The 24653-nt window shown below is 40.9% G+C and overlaps 1 protein-coding gene across 1 annotated transcript in view; it reads left to right on the forward strand.

The window, feature by feature from the left end:
* LOC126251709 (calcitonin gene-related peptide type 1 receptor-like) overlaps positions 1 to 24653 on the forward strand; it is a 609959-nt gene that overhangs the window by 414214 nt on the left and 171092 nt on the right. The window lies entirely within an intron of this gene.

Below are 24653 nucleotides of genomic sequence, written 5' to 3' on the forward strand. Positions count from 1 at the left end.
TTTTTAATGTCTGTTCATGTGTTGCCAACAATTTCTGGACAAACACGCACACATCTTACTGTTGGTGAGTAAGCAATTGATACTTAAGCAATATTCGTGGACAATAAAGAAGAACGATAAGAGTGCGGTTCGATTGTATCTCAGGCACAAAAATTTGTGTCCTTATTTTAGATTAAACACCTAGTGGCTGTCAAGAAAAACCTATACGTAACATTTGGTTTTACTTAGTTAACAATTCGATTACGTCTTGGGTTCGTATCTCCGTCGCAGAACTTCTCATCATGCGCTTCATCTTTACATTCATACACACTTCGTTACTTCTGATTTGAGGTATATGAGACATCTTTCTTGGTTAGTTAACAGGGATGAAAGGGTCTTGATAGGAGTCCCGGTTTATTACACAAACCGTCGTCTTTTATTTTCAAGTTTAGATTTGGTTACTGATATAGGCGAAAATTTCGGTACTTCATGACTCATCATGGATAGCCAGCAATATGATATGATTATATTAGATTAGATTAATAGTTGTTCCATAGATCATGAATACGACATTTCGTAATGATGTGGAGCGAGTTATTTTAATGAATGATTTCTTTACATACGAGTATTCAATGTCTTTACAACAATTTTTTACCCCCCCCCCCTCTCTCTCTCTCTCTCTCTCTCTCTCTCTCTCTCTCTCTCTCTCTCTCTCTCACACACACACACACACACACACACACACACACACACACACACACGCACGCACCCACATTCTCTTCTTATTTTCATTTGTTTGTTGTGCTCGACTATCTGCGAGCCATGAAAACGTCCGTGAATGACTTTCTTAGTTTTGAGTACAGTTACGAAAAAATATAAAAACAACTATGAGAGTTACTGATTTATGATGCTTAGTAGCAGTCAGTTCTGAGTATTATTAGCAACTAAGCCCCAGTCCCTAAACCTAGTTACAGAAATGCGAATCAGACGCATTACGTATTCCAGGCCGTAGCAGTCGCGTCTTTGATGGTGGTTGTTAGCGTTTAACGTCCCGTCGACAACGAGGTCATTAGAGACGGAGCGCAAGCTCTGGTTAGGGAAGGATTGGGAAGGAAATCGGCCGTGCCCTTTCAAAGGAACCATCCCGGCATTTGCCTGAAACGATTTAGGGAAATCACGGAAAACCTAAATCAGGATGGCTGGAGACGGGATTGAACCGTCGTCCTCCCGAATGCGAGTCCAGTGTGCTAACCACTGCGCCACCTCGCTCGGTCCGCGTCTTTGAGGCGCCAGCTATGGTCACTTCCTAGCCCGCTGTAGGATCACATCGGTTCGTCTTCTTCCTGCTGGTAATGTAACTGAGATTTGGCAACAACGCAAGGTATGTTTGGCAACTCTGTGATCGACGAGTTACTTCCTGGTGTGCACGGAACTAAGCCTCAAAGTTCACTTGATTTCTCGTGTAATTTCCATTGAATAACCTGAGTTGTTATCGCTTGAGGTGTAACAGAAGATCGTAAATTTACGGTTTTCAGCCCAGCAAAGTCATTGAACGTGGCAATCGCAACTAATCTCTTTCTGTAAATAGCGGTTTACGAATTGTAACCACTATTGAATTAAGAGGATGGCGCAAACCGTATCTATCCGCTAGCTCTGTGTTGACGTGCTGACCTGTGGAAACGCGGCTGTTATGTTTCGCGGTTCCAGCCTCGCTGAATGTAACGTTTTTACCCCTTCTTTGTAAGAGCTTGCAAGCAGTTAGATCAAAAATCGATAAGCAAATCGTAAGAAAATACTTTCAGCTCACATTCCAATGGTGAAAAACTTACAATGCTGCACAACAGGTAACACCTCTTTCCGCTGCTGACAAGCAAATTTTGGGTTTCTAGGAATACGTAACTTTATTTATGAAATGCCACGTTTGCATACCTGTTGAGTATGACACAGCATACCGTTTAAACACAGACCCAATCGAAATCTAAGTGAATAGTGTTTTACTAATTCGTGCAGATAGAGGCACGCTTTTGTACAGATACTCAGTTTTGTTAAAACAGACGTTCGTCGTAAGGTTGTCGTGGGTAATTTTATTTCCTTTCTTACAATACAGTGCACAGTTTTCGTAAGGTTTCTTTTAGTGTTGTTAAAACAATGCTAAACATGAGAGAGAAATTAATCATCAACGATATATGCGAATTCTCTGATGTTATCTATAACAGTCTGACAATGCACATGCAGTTTATTGATTACATGCATGTAGAAAACTTGTTCTGAGTTAAAGCTGTCAAACAAGGTTTGAAGAAGAATAAAATGCTACCACCAGACGACAGCTAATGTAGAAAATACTTTTCTGACTATTTTGGCACGATGCACTCTCCCCATACATAATACAAAAGCTTCGAGCGCATCTGCTGCCTGGCCATCTATTAAACCTGAAAAGAACAAAATGACGCAGAAGTTATCCTTTTTTCCACATGCGATTATTTTGGGTTGAGAAGTGAAGAGAATTATGTTCAAAGTTCCATTAAATTGATAACTTTAGCAGACAGCAGAACTGCGTTTAAAAAAAATGTAGCAGCGAATGTAATAGAACACGCGATACTGCACGACGCTTACCGTTACGTTACTAGCTTTGACATAGGTACAGCACTTCTGGAAGTGAACAACAGTTCCTCCAGATCTTCTTCTACAGTGCTGTGAGATAATGCATATGGCCGGATCTAGACTTCCGAGAGACAGACAGTTACAGCATTTGTTTTGCACTGCGCGATGGTTTCAACAAACAGATAGCGCAATAGAGTGGCTCAAATCGAAAGGAACACTTCCTATTTAAATTTCTGCATCCTACGCTGTTGACAGTTCTGTGTAGGTGGCAGTTACGTTATTTTAATTTCGGTGATTACAAAATAGAGTCAAATGTATGCACTGGGTAGCCAAGGCAGCTAGTTCATGGCGATTCGGTCAACCAAGTAAATGAATGTACTGAACATCCTGCAAATCACTACAGGGAGCCTGTGTCGGAATTCTCATCTTGTGTGCCGCAACGCTGTTATGATAGAGAAATGAGCTGTAGTCAAGTGCGTGTGGTGGTCTGTTGGACTGATGATAGTTTCATATGCTGCTGGTCTCGGTTCGATTCCAACTTCTGCTGATGTTTTTCGATAAGGAGAGGTAGATTCTATTCTCTTCTGGCTACGCCAAGTGAAGAAGGTATAATGGCATTGTGGTCTGAAAATCACATTAAACATGATATTCCTTCTCTACCAAGTAGACGTTAGGTGGAACCACAATAAAGTAAGGAGTGGCGACATGTAGAAACTCTATCACCAGTAACTTTTCTTATACTAGTTATTTATTTCTAGTGACGAAACAAACACTGTGTATGGTCACAGGACACTTATTCCGCCTTTTATTTGAGCTTCTGTATGTCGATAAAATTGGTTCTGAACTGGGAATGCAACTCAGACCGCCCTTAACGCGGAATTTGATCCCTTCGTGACAATACAGCTCGACAACAACCTGTTGTTTGTTCAAAACTGCAGATTCCTTAACATCTCCACATAATGCGCATGAATGGGTTGGAATCCTGGCCCAGCACTAAACTTATCACTATGTAGTCTCAAGCTCTAGCATGAGAACACCTATCTGCTGGTGGATAATAATTTTTATTTTTAATGCATTTTCATTCGTTGTCTGACGTTTTTGACTCCCAGTGAGACACAGAACTATTTGCGAGATCACTGTAAGTTCAGGGAAGTTATTCCGAGGTGCTGGTGGTGAAAAATTCGGTGAGTGTCGCCTCTTTGTGTGTAGTCAACAACGATATGTTTCGCCCGCATCTCGTGGTCGTGCGGTAGCGTTCTCGCTTCCCACGCCCAGGTTCCCGGGTTCGATTCCCGGCGGGGTCAGGGATTTTCTCTGCCTCGTGATGGCTGGGTGTTGTGTGCTGTCCTTAGGTTAGTTAGGTTTAAGTAGTTGTAAGTTCTAGGGGACTTATGACCACAGCAGTTGAGTCCCAAAGTGCTCAGAGCCAACGATATGTTTGGGGTTCGATTCTCAGTCAGCACTGAACACTTCGTCATATTATTTCTAGTTTAAACATGCTCACATGTCACTGCTAGTGTAACAAACCCATACTTAACGTTCCTTTTCTCTAGAACATAACAGCGATATGTGGCGGGTTGGAGTCCTGGAAAGGAAAAATGAATGTTTCGTCTCGTCATTTCATTTAATACATCTAGCTACTGCCGAGAAAATCCGATATGTCAAAGTTGATTGTGCTTCGATAACAATCCGATTAGGTTCTGGGTTCGAATCCCTGTCCAACAGAAAGCTTTACCTCACTGCATTTCAAGTAAGTTACTTGTGAAGAAGCAGTAATTAACATCTCTCGTAGTTCGTTAACAGGGACAGTAGATGCTGGGTAGGAATTTGCGACCGTTAAAAATGTTTACGTTATGTAATTTAAAGTTGATATTTGTTAACTGATACTGTCTAAAATCGAGGTATATCACTCTCTTTATGCCTAATCAGGAATGACTGTTAATTTCCGTCAGTCACGAAATCTTTGTTTGCATGACCTGTGTTTGAATCCATATGCAGAACGAGTCGGTTCGTCGTGGCATTTGAAGTTCATAAATATTCTCAACTAGCTGCTCGTGAATAACGTAAATTTTTAATGACATTTTGTGTTAAATAACAAGTATGGTATGTTACTTTGAAGAGGAAATCATGAATACGACGAACTTACTACGTGCATTACCTATCTGACGTAATAATGAGAGTGCTAACATTTCAGATATGTCAGTTATTGCAATAAATGCGAGCTTACAAGCCTTAAGGACAGTCTTATCCGTGATGAGGTGTTCCCTGATATTTTTAGTATCGTGGTATTACTTTACATCCTGAGTTATTGCGATACAGAGCAGTGTTTTCTAGTGGTGACTTGTTGGAACCATTTTCAATAGTCAAACGGCTGTATCAAGGAGCGATTAGAGGACCTGCTAGACAGCTGCGTTATGTGGTTTGCATGGGAATCAGGCGAAATGCAATCTAGGTCGTTCGGATACTTTTGAGCATGACTGTACTTCGTTAACAATCCGATTAGGTGCTGGGTTCGCATCCCTGTCACAAGCTTTATATGGTGGCATTTCAATTTTAAACATGAGCATACCTTGTTCCTTGTCAATGACACCATATTAAACGTCGTTCGGGGTAGTTCTCAGGACGGTAACTGTTATGACAGGATTTCCAGTTCAGTACAAACATTTTCCTCATTTATTTTCAGGATCTGAATTCATAACTGATACTGGTGCAAACGTCTATACTTCACGTCTCTTTGTGCCTAGTTATCCTGTCTCAATATGGCACAAACAAAGCTTAGCTTGGGTGGCAATGGCTATAGGTGCTGGGTTTGAATCCAGGTCCATAACGACGACGTTGGTCATGTTATTTAAAGTTCAAATTTAAGTACACGTAGCTGTTGATGTGTTACGAGAAATTTCTGGTGATTCACTGTTGATGCTGAGATTTCCTTAGAGTGCTTGTTGCCGTTAATCGCGTTTTTCTACTGGTTCGTCCATTATCCAGAGCCACTCGCCGTTGAGCGACCTTCAGCACGTGGATGGAAAACCTTTTAGAGAGCGAAAAACTTTTTTCCAATTGCCGTACAGCTTTGTAACTCCATATATTGTCTCGAGTATTTAATTTTGACTAAGAATTACTGTACGATATATGTAAAATAATCCGTTTTCTCAGAACTTTTGGAATGTCACTTGTAATTAAAGTTAGTATATGAGTGTTATGGGGTTTCTCATCGCTAAGAACGTGTTTTCTAATATGTTTTGTATGATGATATTAGTTGACGCTTAGACTGACTGCCATAAAGACCTTTGGTCTACCCATTGTGTGTAGTCAAACGACTGTACCGCACGGTGTTTTGGTGTTTAGAGGACCTGCAAGACAGCTACATTATGTTGGTTGCATTTGGCAGTGACCCACTTTTTTTGCTGTCAAGTGTACATCTCAGTGAGTTCTGCGAAACTGTACTGGTACCGCTCCACTGTATTGTACTGTACGTCTCTCAATAGCACTGAGTGATGAATAGGTCTGCCGTTGATTCAGAGCACGTTCTGTCATGGGCAAATGTTAACACGATACAACAAAGCCACCTTACGGACAAGTAAAGTAAACAAAACCGGCATCATGACTTCCCGGTAATCAGGCTCGTCCTCCTTGTTTCCTTGCACGAAATAAAGAATGTATGTGTAAATAAACAGCAGAGTACGTGTAAACATATACGCATGTTAGTTATAAATAAGCTGGAAAACAGTAATGCTACACAAAGCGGTAGGCAAATTTACTTCCGTATCTCCTTAAGCTGTCTCCTCAGACCCTAGGTTCCCTAGCTCGATTTATTGAGTGGAGCACTCTCTATGTACTTTTACATTTTTACATGCTCTTACGGAAACACTCTGCATAGTCAGTGCTAAGCGACAGGAAGCTATAGGAAGCGACAATTACAGGAACCGAGACATTTGACGTGATTAATCACGCTAAGCCACGTAGAAATCCTGTGTAAGGGTTTTGGTTTGTCGGTTACAGGCAGAAAGTTACTTTCTGTATACTGCCATCAGTGATGCGGGTGTTTTTGGTGCTCAGGGTGTGGTCGCCTTATGGTGGTTAAGGTAACGCTAAATCCGAAAGAATATAAACACATTTTAGGACATTGTTTACTGCGTACATTTCAGAGGCTGTTTTTGTGTCCCGCACTACAATACACCCTGTTGTAAAGTTGCTTCTGTGAGGCAGTGATTTATGAATAATAATGTTGCTGGAATGGACAGGTCTGTTCAGTGTCCTCATCCGCAACCAAAGGAAGACCTTTGAGATAAGGTAGAACTTGGACTTCACTCCAGACCGCATCGTTCAACACCACTACCTTCGTCGGTTTCGGCTCTTGAGGAGGAATTCGTTGTCATTCCTCCACAGACATTCGGACTTCTCACTGAAAGTCTCACTGGCGAAGTTCAAGCCAACATAAAGGCGACGGGTGGATACTTCCTATAGCCTAATAATGTCCACTAACAGAGGTCAAATGAAGATCAGGCAACGGAAAACCACCTCCGTTAGGTCCTTGCCTAGTAGGCGATGCGGGTCTCACGCATCGTCCCCTACGCTCCTCAGAGTGTGGGACCTCATCGTCAACATCCTGAAATCTATATTTAAATACACACTTATCATCTGCTGTTAAGCCATAGTACTACTGAATAACGATATCACTACGGAGACTATTAATCACTAATTATACATATGTGTCACTTATTTAGTTTAAATCGCAACACGTTTCGGGTAGACCTAAACTGAATCGTTCATCAGCAGTAGCAAACACCGTAAAAATGCGCAGCAAACGTTAGGAACCATAACGGACACCTTAAATAAACTGGATTTACAGAATAAAGTTTGGTTGCCGCAGAATTTAGAGGAAATGTTTTTTTTTTTTTTTTGCCTTCAGGGAAAGCCGACCAGTAATATGAAATGATGTTATATGAAATGACAGAAGTGTCAAATGAGTATTTCGGGGCCCACTTTATCCATATTCTTGTGAAAAGCAGCCACAAACCTAGTTTCATTCACAGTAATTTTTTATGTTTTGCGGTTTGTAATTTACGATGTACAATATGTAGTGAATATCTTACGGGATGTGAATCATGCTTTAGTCATGAGGAGTCGATTGGTTGCCAAGATTATTCTGCATTCTATCGAATCTCAATATATGGAACATTGATGTTTTGCATTGACATAGACGATAGACGTTCAAAGGTTTTTGAGTAGACAGCTGTATCGTTGGTCGACACTGGTGTAAACGTAACAACGGATTACAATCTTTGGTATGTGACTGGCAGTTGATTTTCGGTAATCATTAGCACAGCTCTGTGATAATGTTAGTTACAAACGTTGTATGCATAACATAGAACCTTATATATTTGATACTGGATGTTCCCTACTTTCTCATTTTTCACTGTGCTTAAGGACATAGTACCAAAAAGTATGTAATGCTACATGAACAATAAGTATGTTAAAAATGCTTCAAATTGCTCTGAGCACTATGGGACTTAACATCTGAGGTCATCAGTCCCCTGGAACTTTGAACTAACCTAAGGACATCACACACATCCATGCCCGAGGCAGGATCCGAACATGTGACCGTAGCGGTCGCGCGGTTCCAGACTGAAGCGCCTAGAAACGCTCGACCGCACCGGCCGGCCAAATAAATATGTTAGTATGTGAAATAATGTGATGTAGTGGTTTAAATACATCACACATATCGACAACCGGGGCTTCAGAATCTCCATACAGTTATATATGGGCCACTGACTGTTTTAGGTGCAAAGATAAGGGGCGAGTAAATCGAAATAAAGGCAGCGTGTTTAGTGACTGGTTTATTTAGTAACCGCGAAAGCGTCAAGGAGGTGCTAACCCAAATCCAGCGACAAACGCTCCAAGGGAGCCGATGTGCATCGCAGTGAGATCCACTGTTAAAACTCCGAGAGTATACACGTTACCGGAAGAGACAACCAACATATTGCTTCCTCCTATGTGCACAATGCGAAAAGGCAACGCAGGTAAAATTGGACAGATTTTAGCCGACACCCTTACCAACAATTGTTCTTCCGGTGAATCATTAGCGACAGAAACTGGAAAAGGCTGCAAGTGACACTGGTACATCTGTGTACCCTCCGTCACACACCGTAAGGAGGCTTGCCAAGTATAGGTGTAGATGTAGCGATGTGCACGCTGTAGACTAGTAGACTAGGTTACGTCTACTCCCCGTCACTTGATGGCAAACATCGAGTCACGATGACTCACCAGAGTTTTCAGTGCCTCGTGGCTTACAAACTACAAGCCCGTTCTTTACTCAAATCGTCATGTCTGAAGCATTGGTGTACAGACGGAGGAAGCATTTGTTGCACCACGTCTGGCTTAGCGAGTAAATTGTTTAGCGTGAAGATTAACGTTGAGTGTCATCTGGTAGCGCGACATCGCTTTCAAGGTAAATCGCATGCAAGCGAATGAAGCAATATTACACGTCCTATGGCTGCCATTTGATTGTGTATCTCTGTTTGTGTTTCTTATCTGCAGTGTACTGTATGGTAATGCAGTGTTGTAAGGAAGCTACAGACATCCTTTTGTCGGAGTAGAGACACGCAACATGTTTTTATGTCACAAAATGACCCGCATATTATCACAATCACTCGACGAAATAGTTGATACGCTGAAGGAGGTTAGGTTTTAATCTCATGCCAAAATTCTAGCGAAGATGAAAAGTTTACGAACAACGCTTGTGCCTGAATTTAATAAAATAAAAGCTTCGGTACAGAGTGATTTGGATGTGTGGATGTGAAGAAACTTTTCTTTGTTCGAAATCACGTTCAGTCAAGGAAAGGGACTTACAGCGCAGACTATCACAAGAGACTGTGGACTACACTAAAAATACTAACGTCACAGTAAGTAATTTTTTCTCAAAAAATGGCTCTGAGCACTATGGGACTTAACATCTATGGTCATCAGTCCCCTAGAACTTAGAACTACTTAAACCTAACTAACCTAAGGACAGCACACAACACCCAGCCATCACGAGGCAGAGAAAATCCCTGACCCCGCCGGGAAATTTTCTCTCCTTCAGTTTCTCCTGCGATTACTACAGTATGTGGAAAAACTGAACCGATACCTTGGGTTTGTCGCGGCACACTTCATAACATATGCCATACTAACTTATAATCAGTGTGTCTGAAAAGCTGATGCCCATCGACAGAAAATGTATTGCAAAATCAGTAAGTATATGGGATGATTCCAAATAAATCATTGTTTTGGGCTGTCAGGAATCAACCATTTAATATATTATGAGACGAAATGTTCAGCCCTTACAGTGAAAAGCCTCGCACATACCCTAAATTACCATTAGTCGGTCAGACTAACTAAGGGCAGGGCAAGCCATATTCACAGGAAACACAGATGACAGGATACCAGAAAATGTAATTCATGCCTTGCAAACTGCAACATATGCTTTAGAGAGGATTCAGAATGTAAAATTATATACGACAAACAAAATAATTGAAACCACTGGAAAAAATACTCCATGTCCTCCAGCAAATCACATAAAACACAAAGACTTAAACTGGATGACAGTCTGGTCAAATTTTGCAGACAAATACGTAAGATCCAGGTTGCTCCCGGCGAATGTTTGTAAATGATTTAATCTGTACAGCACGGCGACGCCAACGAATAAAACTACTAGTTATCCGTACTGCCTATACTGTGGAAAGATTGACACTGCCGTACACCGTACAGTATGATGTTCCGTAATTGGAGGTCTATGGAAATTGATAAAATTTCAATCAAGAAGTTTGCTGTCTACGACTGTTAACGAAACAAACAGAAGAAAATAATTTATATGGACGTCAAAGAGTTTCGACAACAGAATACTCACATTATTCATGTATTTTTTTACAAACTACAACTTCGGCGAGGGAGGAAAGGGTAATTATGACCTGATGCAAAACTTGGAGAACGAAAAACCTTCAACAATAAATGGAGAAGAGTAAAGTTCTTACCATTCATACACCCTACATCAGGGTAGTATATAAAATCAACGTAAAAGTTATGTGGTACCTGTTGGTAAATAATCTCATTACAAAAAACGTTTTCTCAAAATGTTCAAATGTGTGTGAAATCTTATGGGACTTATCTGCTAAGGTCATCATCAGTCCCTAAGCTTACACACTACTTAACCTAAATTATCCTAAGGACACACACACACATCCATGCCCGAGGGAGGACTCGAACCTCCGCCGGGACCAGCTGCACAGTCCATGACTCAGCGCCCAAGACGGCTCGGCTAATCCCGCGCGGCAACGTTTTCTGGTGCATCTAGTTTTCATTCGGGAGAATGCGAGTTAAAACTCATATGAAGTCGTTCTTTTTTCTCCCTTTGTAACTTTAAATAAAATACTACGAAAACCTGAGTTCGTGACCTATGAAGATGCACAGTGTAGGTATCGGGCATAAATGTCCTGTCACAGCAGTTTTAAAGCACACACTGCGAACTGTGTACAGTTGTTACCACTATCTTTCAGGATAACTGTCATATCATAGAGACCCCAAATTCTCTCATTAATTGTAGCGAAGATTTCATAATTATAGAAGAATGTGATGTTCCATAACATGGCCAGCCATTTCAAGCATCATCATCGTAATCATCATACAGCAGTCCACGTAAAAGTGGACAAAAGGGAAGAGTGGTTACAAGTGAAAAACGAAAAGGTGTTTTGAAAAGAGCTGGCAATATACTGACGAGCAGATTTTCAGAATCTCTTCTTGCCTGCTCAAATGGCAATTAAATATCTTTTATCGCTGTGTGAGATTTCCGTTATATGGCTTCATGAAATGCTGTGATAAGGGAAAGCATCATCCACTATACGGTTTGTAATCTCCCCCCTTCTTCCTGATTCTAGTTATTATCCACAATAAGCAAGGTCTTTTATGAAAAATTGGAGAAATGCAAAGATTACAATAAACGTTGTAGTTTACGTAGCTTTTAGTGAAGAGATGGTTCCAGTTCTTCTTGTGTAGGGGTCAAATTCTTGAATCTCAAATTTTCACATTTTAGGTCCTCATGGTTGAACTGATCTAAACAAATTTGGGGATTGTTGTTGCACTATTCTTGTTGTTACGTTAATATATTTTGTTACAGCCGAAATTACATTGTTCGCCCAAAATACAAAAAAATATGTCTGATTACATCAGAGGCATGCTTAATTTTCCCTAACTCTGCGGTAGTAACAATATTGCAAAGAGTGTACAATTTTTCTTGACAATGAATTTCTATTAAGTTCGATTATTATTCCATAAATGAATCCAAAAATAAACATAGTAAACAGTACTAGATTGCGTAAATAGCAATAGAAATTATAGGAGTGACAAATAATTTGTAATTTCAAATGTTTCTAAAGAAATTTAGCTGTATATTCAGAACTATTATTTTTCAATTATAACACTCAAAATAAAGTAATTCCTTTTTATAAACTTTAGCTTGAAATATAACATACTGTGTATAAAATTATATGAAAGTTTTCAGAAAAGCAGATGAGATAATATTGATGTGTCCAAAATTCGAAAATATTGCTGGTGTCGACAACTACTATCGAGGAGAAGTAATGCTGGAGGAGGGTATTCCGTTACAGACTCTACAGTTTTGAGTTGCTGATAATATCTCTGGCGGAAGTATGTTCGTTAAATTTCCAGCACTAGAAAAAATTTCGCACAGTGGACTGTTCTGGAACATTTCTCGATCAATAACCTTCCCGTTACAACCTACATACATACATGTAAAATCATATTGAGCATCAACAAGTACCAGTAACGCAATGCCGTTACCTCCATTGTAGCTGTAGCACCGTAATAGTATCCCATACATCCTGGTGGTCAAAATTTCTCATGATTTACATCTAAGACATCAAAACAATTTGGAATGTTCCTTATGTCTTGGAACTGTTTTCATATATGTTTCCATTAACTTTCTGTGTTATTGCATCTAAAACACAGAAAATCCGATATGAATGTGTCAACGAGACTTACATACACACTTCAGTTGAAACATAAATATGATCATACAGTTTGAAATCACTGTGTACTAGATACATTTTCCCCTAACAAGTGAAAATGATGAATTATGAAATGCACTGATTATGTGTGAAAACTCTTCAGATAGCGGAGAAACAGTATAGGCTTATAAACTGTAAGGTTGAATTCTTAACATAAACTTTTACAATGTAGGGCTATATTTCAAATATATTTGTCAAACTATTTACTTACTACAACATGTGCACACATTATAATAAGGCGGTATTTAATTTCTGGTGAACAATGATGAAACGGCGGAAAGAAGTGCAATTGAAGACGAATGGGTAGCTTTGAGAAACGAAATAGTGAAGGCAGCACAGAAACAGAGTTAAAAAGCCAAGGCCTAGAAGTAATCATTCGATGTGAAGGAGATATTGAATATAAACCCTAAAAGCAAATTAGTAATGCAATAAACGAAGCAGGCGCAATGGATTACATCCATATAAGAATGAGACTAAGAAGAAGTGGAAAATGAATACACAGAACTGGTTAGAAGACACATGCAAGGTAGCAGAAGCGGGAATAAGTAGGGAAAAAGTAATTGTCGCTAGTAGGAAAACCAGAGAGTCCTTTGGAGGAAAGAGAAGCAACTGTATGAATATCAAGAGGTTGCAATACAGTACTAATTGTAAGCAAAGACTGGAAAAATAGGAAGTGGGAGGAATATAGAGAGGGAAATGAATTTGAATACAATGTTATAGAAAGGGAATAGGAAGAAGACTGAGACGAAATGGATAGTATGATATTACAAGAAGAATTAGAAAGAACAATAAACCCATGTTGCACATGTGCACTGTGCAGGTTCCATCTCTGATATCCTCACCCCTACTGATTTTATCAGTAGGGGTGTCAATATCTGATACAAATGCATTGCTTTTTCCTTGTATTTTGTTTTACAGAATCATTCAACTTAAGATTGTTTCAGATGGTTACTGCAAACCACATATCACTCACAGATCACACGTGTTGAGGAAGAATGCTATAGCATTCAGAACCCAAATAAAGAGCATCTGTCAAATCACACTCCACTAATCTAAAGTAAATAACAAACTGACTTGAGGAAAGATGACTTAGTGCATGTCTGTGACCTTCCTCAATGTATTCTTACCTAGAGAACTAGAGGTAGTAGCATTTTACCAAACGAATGTATTCTTACCAGTTTACACCATAACACAAGCATATAGCAGGGGACATATTATAAATACTGCTAGCTAATATGAAAAGTACATAGCACAACGTATCTATAATACTTGTGTCATGCATGTCAACAATCCCCTCCTAATCTATAGGCATGTATTTAAAAACTTAGAGAGACAGAGAATGCTGTATAACCTATTGTTGATTTTCATTGTCAAGGAGGGTTAGTGCTATACAAGACAGCTTTCGTGTGTTCTTATTCTCCCAGTAGACATTACGACAGTAATGCTAAATATACGCTTTAAACTTGAAATATTTAACAGGGAATGATTAAATTCTGCGCAAGACGTTGCTTTTTTTTTAAGTGTCCCAATAACTCTTTCTGAGCGTACGATAAATAAACTTTTTTCTACTACTTTGTTTTCACCAGTACTTTCCTTTGGGCTAAGACTTCCTTCATTCTTCGAGAATGATGTTCCTTTTCTTCTTGTGTCCACATTTTTTCCAGTTCTTGATTTTATTCTGTTGTGAAAGCCTACCTCTTCTGTGACTTTTTTTAAGAAGTATTCTCTCTTATTGCATCCAAGTCAACTCCTACGTTTCCGATACGTATTCCTATTTCTCTCACCCACGTGATTCAGGATATGTTTTAGTTTTGTCATTCTGTCGTTTAGTTATTCTGTCGTTATTCATCCTACGTGTATTTTTATACAATTTGAATCTTTTTTTTCGCATTACATCTGTTACTTTTCTTTCAAATTTAAGACATATCTGTATTAGATCTTAATCTTCAGTGCTGCTTTTCTTAGGATTCTGCTTTCAATTTTTTCTGATTTTTCAACCTCTCCTTAGATAGTTTAAGAGTTTCTGCTGCATAAAGTATTTGTGGCCTTACAACTATTTCATAGAATTTTAGTTTTGTCTTCTAGGATGACGGCTTTTTATTGTAACTAATTCCTCTTATTTCAAAGGCCCTCTCTATTTTTATGTAGTTGGGTGTTTTTCTTTCGTGTTGATTGGTATCCACTCACGTAGATATTTATAACAGTCTACCTTACGTGTTGTGTTGACAGTCTAAAACAAAAGGAAGTCTCTGAATGAATTTGAAGCAACAGTCAGTGACATGGAGCGGGGTTTTGTATACCACCTTGGTATCAAAGAAGGCGCCAAAATCACGGAAGCAATGAACAAGCTTGTTAGTACGAATTACCTATGTGGTACCGGAGGTGAAAAATGTATGGAAGTGCACAGCTGCACTTTTGACACATGCTTCTGTTTTATTTCTGTTTCAATACACATATTTTCAATTTTTTCTTGTGGCACCACAATTTGAATCATTACTGCATGGCATCGATGTATGAGTCTATTATTCGTAGCATCTTCGCAGTTTCGTAGTATCCTTGATATTCCAGTTGTGTATGCCACAAGACAGACATAGATGCAGTCCATTTGAGGTCAACAGCGTATAGTCTCTTACTGTTTATTAGTATTTTGGAGAAGGACGTTCTGCACACATTTTTAGTTTTGTTAAAATAAGCTTTCATCTCAAGGCAATCAGGACATGTGTGAAGCTCATTTGAATATTTCAGTGGTGTAACATGCTTTTTGAAGCTGATCGGCGTCAGGTATGGGGCTCCAGTGAGGGCTGGCTGGAGCAGACGGTGGATAGCAGTGAGGACGTTGTGAGCGTGAAGTTCTTCATATTTATAGTGCAGCTGAGACTGGGCAAACTGGCTGACGATGTCTGAATCCTCGTGATCGTTCAGTCACTTTTGGGGTTGGTACCGAGTCGTCCTGCTTAATTCTCGTGTTATTCTCTTTTCATACTGATGAGGTAATATGAATAGCCATCGAGTTTATGTGACATCGAGATACTAAATTTAATTTTTCGACCCTAAGAAAATAATTCTTAATTCCACGTTTAAATTTCCATTGCTTTGGTATTTCATGTTGTGAAGGGTCAACATTAACTACCAGCAGAGTAATGGGTGAGAGCTAAACAAAGCACCGTCATATTTACTCCGTGGCGCAATTCTAATCTCGTGCTAAAAGGGAAGATAAGTTATGGTTAAGATCTCGTTGGACTAGGGATGTGTATCGATTAAGTTTTTTTTTTCGTTTTATTCTGCAAGTAGCCAGGACGTAATAAGTTACCAATCCTAAGAATACGTTTTATTGCGTCAATTGAAGGGTCAGCTTATTTTTATTTATTTTTGTCTTTAATCGTCAGCCTTATTCTGTGATATAATAAACATCTTTCACTATTAGTTTGGTGTTGTTGTTATTATTATTACTGTTATTATTTCATTCACTCGCAAGAGCTTTCTAATCGCTAGGTGGTACTGATACGCAATATAAGTAGATATGGAAGAATGGAATGTCGGATATTTCGCCAGGCAGAATACACACATTTACTTTAGCATCTCGTTTCAAAGCAATAAGAAAAATCCATTAAGAAAGGACGACATGACATCTACCATTGGCTCAGCTGCTGGTTATAGTGTTACAGCTCTGAATGGAATACTATGTCTGATAATTTTGTTCTGCTACTGTTTGAATGAGTTGTGCCAGTGGATAAATTAAGGATTCTTCTTGGTTTTATCTATGTGGCGACGTAAAATAATATGGAAATTCTAGGTAATAAAGTGCGTGTTTGACCTGTGACTTTCCATTTCGAGTACAATGCGTAAGCCTTCTGGCAAAATCGGTAAAATACCTCGTCGGATCTGCAGTAGTAGTCTCCTTTAGCAATATCAACCAACAACAACAAAAAAAAAATCGCTGGGAAAGTTGGAAGAAACCATCAGTGAATGGATTTGGATTCTTTTCATCATGTGGGGGTAAAACAAGAGGGGAACGTTACGAAATAAATGAACAAGTCAATTATTATTTATTATACACAGACGAAAAAATCCTCAACACCAATATGTAATTAATGTAGAGTAACGAAATTTCGGGAAAACATTTCTCTAGGGAACATACGTAAGTCATTAACATTGCAAGATCTTAGTTTAACGTACAGGTGTGCTATGTCAGTTTGTGACTTAGAGTTCCAGAGCGGTTGCATTTCGTCGGTCAATAAAGGGACGGTTAATGCTGTTTGTGGAAGATGCTGGAGTCTTCGTAAAAACTGCAAACAGATCTAGGAGTCGAGCAGGAGAAGACAACATGTCGACACTCTGTAAAGCATGTTGGGTTACAACAGCGGTGTGTGTGCGAGCGTTATCTTGTCAGTAAACAATACCTGTAGTGCTGTTCGTGAATGGCAGCGCAACAGGTCGGATCACGACATAGAAGTAGAAATTTGCAGTCAGGGTGCGCGCGATAACCTCGAGAATGCTCCTGCTGTCATACGAAACCGCACACCGGACTGTAACTTCCTGCGTGAGTCCAGTGCGTCTGGTACGCAGACAGGCTGATTGCAGGCGCGCAACCGGCCTCCTAACCAAAACACTGCCATCACTTCATTGAGGCAGAACCGGCTTTCATCAGAAAACACAACAGACCTCCATCCTGACCTCCAATGAGGTCTCGCTTAACACGACTGAAGTCGCACTTGGTAGTGGAATGTGCGCCGCAGAGCTTCTGGCTCAGAGTTGTCACTGAAGTAACCGATCTGCAATAGTTCGTTGTGTGTGTGTGTGTGTGTGTGGTGATATCTTCTCTCTCGATAGTGCCACATAGCCCTCCGCAGACCGATCTTCTTGCGACCGTGCGTTCTCGTGATCACCGCTGCTAGTGATCACGTACATGACTACATTCCTGCTAAGACGTGCTGCGATATCGCAAACGGAACTTTCACTTACTGGTAGCCCTATTACACGACATCGTCCAAACTCATTGAGGTGATGATAACGGCATCTTAGTTGCCTTAAAGGCTTTCTTGACAAACATCAGCTCACCAGGTTCAATTGGTACGTGGCCGCTTTAATATGACCTTGCACAATCCATGCCACAACTGTTATCAGGACGGGAAATAGGATGGCGAACCATGGCTGGTAGTTATACTTTGATTTACAAAATGGCTCTGAGCACTATGGGACTCCACATCTGAGGTCATCAGTCCCCTAGAACTTAGAACTACTTAAACCTAACTAACCTAAGTACATCACACACATCCATGCCCGAGGCAGGATTCGAACCTGCGACCGTAGCAGTCGCGCGGCTCCGGACTGAGCGCCTAGAACCGCTAGACCACCGCGGCCGGCTTTGATTTACACCCACTTAATTTATTAACATAAGGTTCTTTCAGATAATTCTCCACAATCTTCAGTGCAATGCAGCAGTTACTTACTATAAGTTCTCATTAAAAAGAGACAGTTATCAGACCCCAACAAGTATAACCATAAAATACATATGAAATCAGTTAAGAAACACCTAGCAAACATAGTAAGCCGTGGCTTCGGTACACTTAACAAAAGCTTACAACTGACAGTACAGTTCCTATCAGAGTGGGCCAGCCACTTAATTGGACGGCCCAAACAACACTTTAAATTCACTTGGTTAACCACTATTGACTACAACATGGATATGTAACAGAAGCAAGAATGGTTGCCACGAAACAAACGCAGATTGCACTTTACGTGACTACACACTGTAACTTAAATAGAGATGTGACATCGTCTCAACAAGCACTGTGGACTGTCTATTACTACAGAGACAGATCACTGCAATTATCCTAAAATTACATGAAAATCGATAGAGAGAATTTAATTAATTTGAACCTGTTCTATTTGCTAACGTTTACTTAGTTGCAAGTGTATCTTTATGCAACCCCACCCCCCCCCACGAAAAAAAAAAAACTTTTTTTAAACATCAGAAAATCACAATCAAATTACAAAACGCGTTTTACCCGCCTTTGCGGAAAGGAGAGATATACTAAACTTTGGGAATGGGGTCTTGGCCCAAAGCAATCCAGCCGTGGCATGGTTACGTAAACACAGCAGGACCTAGGATGCGGGTTACACCTTACTCCCCGCCAAAGCTCTGGCACTTACAGCCGCTTTTGACAAACACAGGACAACTGGAACTCTCTGGAAGACACATAAAAATACAGGACAGAATCCTTGCACCAGACATACGTGCATCAGTCTAGAAAATGTTCCGTCCACAGCAATAACTGACCTTTAAATTGAAACCATTTAAGGACGGTTCACCGATAACAGTAATATCACGTACGTGCAGTTTTCCATCACTTAATACCCTTAATAATCAATTAGAGAAAAACCAGTACAGTTATAACTAAGAGTACACTGCGAAGCCAACATTTAACCAGCTCACGCTGAGCTCATCAACATACTTTTCGATTAACGGCTGTGTATGTTCCACAGTCATCTAGCGAGTAAATGCGTCTTAACACGTCGCTCAGCCACATACACTAACGGCCAACCTACTCGATGTTTGCACACAGCACAACTCAACGTCTCAAGCAGCTTAACCACTTTACTTCATGGACCTTTCCCTTGATAGAAATCCCGAGACTTGGATCTCCGAACTGCACCAAAGCACAGACTTGCCGACCAATACAACTCTGCTGCATATCGCACTGATAAGGCACACCCGGTCGCAGTCGACACTCCTTTTTCCGGAGACGTCCCAAGTCTCTCAACGTTTTCCTTTCGAAAGCTGACGGCCGAGTCGTGAAGCCCACCAACCCGGAAGAAGGCCACACGATATCCAAAGATTACATATAACCTCCAAAATCGACCGCAACGATATAACGAACGCACCCGGTGCTGGCGCCGGTCCGCCATGGCTCACCAATCTCAAAGGAGACCGATGTTCACGGCCGTACAGTGTATATTTAAAGCAGTACCGCCGCCGCAGCCGCTATCTGTTCCCAGCTAACAGGTCCAGAGGGCTGTGGCGCATGCGGTGTTCACGGCAGTATACCAAAGGCATAGGTTGCAAAAATATTATTTGGCGATACTGTTATCACCAGCGTGTCAGTAAGTGAAATTCGTAGGAGCCGTGCTACCATTACACCCACGACTTTAACATTCAGACGAACCGATCTGTACAAATTTTGGCAATAAGTAGTCACGACGGCCAAACGTTTCATGCGAAGGACAAGCGGTAAGCCACTGGAGCACTGACGTAGACGTCTCAGAACGACTCGAACGGAAGACACGACTTCCTCGACAAGGTTCCTCAGCCTACAGTGCTGCCACGTTGTGTAGATAGCCGGAAGTCGAGGATTACCAGCGTGACCATGTTATTTGTCCCACGTCTCGACCAGTGCGGACATGGGCTCTGCAGCGGTCGGCCTCCGGTCAGCTTCTATTTGAAACAGTGTACGTGAGTCATTATTTGGAATGAAGTACTATGCTAGTGAGATAGATCTCCCTCCCCAAGGGCTAGGGATATGGATAAGAAGTTGTGATACATAAAAATTTAGGAAAACGTCATCTTAATACAGATGAAATATGTTTATAAATAAGTGTGAAATATATTAAATATGCTATGTATGAATTATGTTACATGCATGTACGTGAAATATATGTGACACATGCGTACAGGAGTAAGAAGCTAGTATTCCATAATTATACAATAAATTGTTGGTGGTGTACAGCAACCCGCAGCAAATTTGTTTTAGGTTACTTTATTCAAAAAGCCCTGTTAGCGGTTTCTAATTTATACAGCTCATCATCAGACAGCTTTCATGCTTTCATCGATGATGCATTTGTTTAGTGGTGAGATGCCGTGGAGTGCCCGTCTCTACGTTTCACGGCAACTGACCAGTAAACAGATCCATCATCGATGAAAGCATGAAAGCTGTCTGATGAGTTGTATGATTTCCAAACCAGTAACGGCACTTTTTGAATAATGTAACCTACAACCATCAATAAAATTCTTCAGGGTATCAGACCGCATCGTCATAATTTAAAATGCGCCAACGTTTCGGCCAGCGTTGCAGCTAGCCTTCATCAGGGCCTTACGTTAACTGCTAAATGAACACACTTGGTTCCTTAAATAGCTGCACGAGAAAACCGTGTCGTTACTTGATTGGCTGTAAAAGGAGGAGGAGGAGGAGGGGTGAAAGGTATGCTTTATTGGTGTTTCCTTTATTATCTGTCATTGGTTGAAATAGTTGTTTTCTATTGGTCTTTATATTAATCCACCCCATTGGAGGAGACGGACGAATAGCGAACAGGTGATAGCTGTGACGTCACACTGTTTCCATGCTGTCCAGAAACCGGCTGCGGCATGCCATTGCTTTGTGTGCTCGCGACCACTACTGCGGATCTCCACGTGTCTGCATGGGCCGCCACGGCTCTGCCCCGCTCCGTAGCCCTGCTATTGCAGGCAGCCAAGACCTCGAAAGCTTGTACCCGTCCTCTCTATTCATGTTGGCGGGTCTTTTGGCTATTTCTATCGCCTCTCTAATCTTTCTTTTGAAAGTGAGAGGCTGTTTCGTCAGGACGCGGGCTTCTTGAAAAAAATATAAAGACCAATAGAAAACAACTATTTCAACCAATGACAGATAATAAAGGAAACACCAATAAAGCATACCTTTCACCCCTCCTCCTCCTCCTTTTACAGCCAATCAAGTAACGACACGGTTTTCTCGTGCAGCTATTTAAGGAACCAAGTGTGTTCATTTAGGAGTTACGTAAGGCCCTGATGAAGGCTAGCTGCAACGCTGGCCGAAACGTTGGCGCATTTTAAATTATGACGATGCGGTCTGATAGCCTGAAGAATTTTACTGAAGAAGACAACGGCCGCGTAAGCCTACACTTACATTTAACCTACAACCAATTTGTGGCTGATTACTGTACACGATCAACAATTTATGTCAAATAACAGACGGTCTGCAACCATGTCTTTACTTGACAAAACTACTTTATCTAATAATCGTCAGCACTGTCAGAAGTCAGAAACTCATAATAGTGGAGTTCCTGCCACCTTAAGATCAACTTATCCGTCCGCACAGCAATCAGTTGCCACTTGACAATGGCATAGGAGTACTCAACAGAAAACTCGCGGGCGCAACACGTAACCACTTCACTCTGGCTGGAAGCTGCAGAAGATATTACTCAGTCATATCATCGGAAGGCCGTGTATTCACACATTCGGTCAAGTCAGCCTGTATCTGTACCGCAGTTCATACCTATTAGATAAGCAAGACTGCAACTTTGAATCATTTGCAGTATTCATCACTGCCGACAAAAATGCTGATTATAAATAAATGATTCCTTAATAAAAGAAAAAAAAACATTAGAATCTGTGTACATTCCGACTCTCGGTTGCGGCCCATTTGTGAAGCACTACATTCTATTGAATAAATAGTTTATTCGCATTTATCACAGCGTTAACAGCTGTGATTGGCACAACGTTACTGAAAAATTTTCAGCACAGACAGGAAACAACAGCGACTTCATTATTGGCTTCTACTGCAATAGTTAGCTTACATCTCGAAACATAAAGCGGTCACGAATACGGAAGTTGTCTGGTGCATCGCCGGCAGTAGATCGTATGGGAGAGCTACTTCGAACACAGTCTGTGATTTGATATTCGTCCATCCAAGGTAACAGTTATGGTAAAGGAGAATTATGCTAAATCTTCGTCTCTCGGTATCTTGCTACTTCATTTAGTTCGTACGCGACTATTTTGTCTTTGGTAGAATGGTAGAAACCATATTGACTATGAATGAAAAATGGAAACAGGCGCTCCTCGGTATTCTACAGAGGGCTGGGTTAACTCTGAATTTTTATAACAGTCATTTCTTAATAGAAAATGTATTAACGCTAGCGATGGATACAATTTGTAACGTATTACGGTATTAGCAATGATGCAGTATTTTGCCGAGATGAATATCCGAGAGTAGTAAAATTTAATGCTCGCTAAGGAGTGAGACAACGAATACGGGATGGCAGTCGTATCATTAGCTCTAATTGAGAAGTGCTATAAAGAATTTATGCTGGTCCCCATTAGGACACGTCATAAAATTCTTTCCCTGACGAGCAGAACGACTTGGCTTTAGTGTCCTCGCCGGAATGTTGCGGTAGGTGGCGGCGTGAACGCCGTGCGTTGTTCGTCAGTCCAAACACAGTTTTCACCGAAGAAAATTCATTTTTCAGACGAAATAAGCGATTTGTAGCAATAAATAGTGTTCTAGCGTTTTGCAGCACTAAACAGACTTATCTTCGATATCGCTACCGTTTTAGAAGCAGATTGATTTGCGTACGTTTGTTCTCTCGCTTTCTGTTTTTCTTCTGCTTTTATCCTTCTTCTTATATTAGGTTGATTGTATCTCGTCAGACAGACACACAGTTCTATAGCTCTATATCGCCGAAGTCAGTACGAAACTTCGGGACACGTGTTATGTTAGCATATTACGACATTTCTGGAGAAGGAAGGTTTCCTCTATAGGAATCAACATGGATTCCGCAAACAACAAACGTGTTAACCCAACTCACTACCTTTGTCCACGAGACCCATCAAGGCAGTAGACACCACCTCCCAGACTCATGCCGGGTTCATTGATATCTAGAAGGCTTTCGACAAAGCTCCGCCTGCTGCCTAATGAACGAAATACGAGTGTACGGAATATAGGACCAGCTGCGTGATTGTACTGAAGAATTGTTAGCGAACAGAACACAGCATGTCATTCACAACCGAGAGGGATCTTCATATGTAAAAATGACTTCTGACTTACGCCACGGGAGAGTTATACGACTATTACTTTTCACAGTTATATATAAATGATCTACTAGATAATGTCAGAAGCTCGTGAGGATTTTGGTGGATGATACTGTAATACACACAGATGTCGCTACGATAGAAGATTGTAGCGAAACACAGGAAGACCTGTAGAGGATAGACGCGTGGTGCAAAAATAGGCAGGTCACCGACAACATGAACAAAAGTAACGTATCCCACAACAAGAAACAGAAATACCAGTTGTACGATTACACGATTGCAGGACAATCGCTGGAAGCCATCTCATCCATTAACTATCTGGGAGAAAACCGTACGATCCCCAAGTTATCCAACAAGATAAATGGGTTGCGAGGGGTCACGACTCTAGAATATCCATTTTTCATATGAATGACTCAGTCAAATATACGTTATACAGCAACTGCTAAAGCCATAGTATTGTCTCATTGTCATCAGCTACGTAATGATAAAGGGTGGGGCAAATAAAAGTGGTGCTGACGAGTGGATACAATTGGATGCTAATTTGTGGCAGCAGAGGAGGAAAACACCCACAGTTACTTCCCACAAGATGGGACATCTGCCCATACAGCCGGCAGAACCTTGGCACACATTTACACAATTTTCATGCCTGACAGATTGTTAGCAGAATTCAGTCTGGTCGCGGTCCTGGCTGGCCACCCAGGTCACGTGATACGTAAGTGTGCGATTACTTTGTGTGCGCAGCCCTCACCTCTAAGGTGTATCGCAACAAACCTCATAGTCTTCCAGAACTGCGGCAAAATATTTCGGATGAGACTACATCAATTCCAGCAGTCCACCTTCTATTCGCCATCAGCAACATGCTGACCATGGCCCAGAAGTGCCTAGAGATGAAAGCTGGTCACTTTCAAAATCTGCAGTAGTCAGACTACTAGTACTGTATTTCCTTTCTTCTGCTGTGTTTGTTCGTACCCTGGAACTCTGTTCTCCGGGCCACTCTATATGACTGGACAAACGAGGTTTAGCGGAATCACTGAAATCATTTCCAGAAGCCTATAACATTTATGTAACGAATAAAAACTCCATACTCCACATTCCGGGGTTGCGGGGGAATGGGGGGGGGGGCAATTTGTCCTCTCCCAGAATTCCGGCAACATCCCCTAACCCCTCATATCCCACTCTGACCTTGCGGACGCCTACGGAGAATCCCTATTGAGAGA

Source organism: Schistocerca nitens, chromosome 4, assembly GCF_023898315.1.
Source record: "Schistocerca nitens isolate TAMUIC-IGC-003100 chromosome 4, iqSchNite1.1, whole genome shotgun sequence".
In the NCBI taxonomy this organism is placed as follows: Eukaryota; Metazoa; Arthropoda; class Insecta; order Orthoptera; family Acrididae; genus Schistocerca; species Schistocerca nitens.